Source organism: Triticum aestivum, chromosome 7D, assembly GCF_018294505.1.
Source record: "Triticum aestivum cultivar Chinese Spring chromosome 7D, IWGSC CS RefSeq v2.1, whole genome shotgun sequence".
NCBI lineage: Eukaryota > Viridiplantae > Streptophyta > Magnoliopsida > Poales > Poaceae > Triticum > Triticum aestivum.
Window position 1 is genome coordinate 59,568,844 of NC_057814.1, and position 2,130 is coordinate 59,570,973.

The window sequence follows — 2,130 nt, forward strand, 5'->3', positions numbered from 1 at the left end:
TGCTTACTCAAATCAGTCGGAAGGTGGAGGCATAAATGGATGACATTGTGGTCAAGTCACGAAAGGGCTCCGACCTATTGGCTAACCTTGCAGAAACCTTTGCAAACCTCAGAAGGTATGATATCAAGCTCAATCCGGCAAAGTGCAAATTTGGAGTTCCTGGTGGAAAGTTACTCGGCTTCCTCATTTCCGAACGAGGAATCGACGCTAACCCAAAGAAACTTGGTGCCATACTCCGAATGAAACCCCCTGTGTGTGTGCATGATGTCCAAAAGCTAACTGGATGTTTGGCCGCCCTGAGTGGATTCATTTCTCGCCTTAGTGAAAAGGCATCGCCTCAGTGGATTGATGAAGCTGATGCAGCGTTTGCAGAGCTCAAAGCCCTGCTTTCCACCCAGCCGGTGCTCGCTGCGCCAATCAGCAAGGATCCTTTACTGCTTTATATTGCAGCCACTGGACAAGTTGTTAGCACTGTGCTCACGGTCGAGCGAGATGAAGAAGGAAAGGCATACAAAGTTCAGCGCCCATTGTACTATCTCTCCGAAGTTCTGACCCCATCAAAGCAAAGATATCCACATTATCAGAAGCTTGTGTATGGGATATACATGACCGCGAAGAAGGTTGCTCACTATTTCTCTAATCATTCCATTACAGTCGTCAGCGACGCACCACTATCAAAGATCCTGAATAATAGAGATGCAACTGGTCGAGTGGCCAAGTGGGCGATTGAACTCCTTCCCTTAGGTATTGAGTATGAAGCAAACAAAGCAATCATGTCCCAAGCAATAACAGATTTCTTGGCCGAGTGGATCGAACAGCAACTGCCGACTCAAGTTCACTCGGAGCACTGGACCATGTTTTTTTACGGCTCTAAGATGTTGAATGGTTCGGGAGCTGGGGTAGTATTGGTATCCCCCCGAGGAGACAAACTCAGCTGTGTTCTCCAAATTCACTTTGATTCCTCTAATAATGAAGCTGAATATGAGGCACTTTTATACGGGTTGCGTATGGTCATCTCACTCGGCGTCCGTCGCCTCATGGTCTACGGCGACTCCGATTTAGTGGTCAATCAAGTGATGAAGGAGTGGGACGTCAGAAGCCCAGCCATGACTGGTTACTGCAATGCGGTAAGAAAGTTGGAGAAGAAGTTTGAGGGGTTAGAGGTCCATCACATACCCCGACTGAAAAACCAAGCAGCCGATGATCTGGCAAAGATAGGTTCCAAGAGGGGAGCCATTCCCAGCAATGTGTTCTTGGAGCATATTCATTCACCTTCAGTACAAGGAGATCCCTTCACTGAAGAGCCCCCACAACCGAAGAATGCCACAGATCCGACTAAAGTAGAAGTTCCCGCCGTGGTCGACTTGATCATGGAGGTCTTGGTCGTCACTCCCGACTAGACGGTACCGTATATTGCATACATTCTCAGGAAAGAACTCCCAGAAGATGAGGAAGAGGCTCGGCAGATCGTCCGTCGATCCAAGGCCTTTATAGTGATCAGAGGGCAGTTGTTCAGGGAGCGTGATACTGGAGTCTGCCAAAAGTGTATAACACCAGAAGAAGGTCGAGTGATCCTCAATGATATCCACTCAGGGACCTGTGGTCACCATGCGTCCTCTCGAACCATCGTGGCCAAAGCATACCGAGCAGGTTTTTACTGGCCACGAGCGAATGAGATGGCGAAGGAAATAGTCGACAAGTGTGAAGGCTGCCAGTTTTACTCCAACATGTCCCACAAGCCTGCATCAGCCTTGAAGACCATTCCACTCGTCTGGCCTTTCGCAGTCTGGGGTTTGGATATGGTTGGACCTCTCAGAACTGGAAGAAGCGGCTTTACTCATGTTCTTGTGGCAGTCGACAAATTCACCAAATGGATTGAGGCCAAGCCTATCAAGAACCTAGAAGCTAGCACTGTTGTTACCTTCAGCAGAGAGTTAACGTTCAGATATGGTGTTCCACATAGCATCATCACTGACAATGGGTCAAACTTTGATTCTGATGAGTTCAGAGCTTTCTGTGCTTCCCAAGGTACTCGAGTCGACTATGATTCAGTCGCCCATCCCCAGTCGAATGGACAAGCGGAAAGAGCAAATGGGTTGATTCTCAAAGGATTGAAACCCCGACTGATGC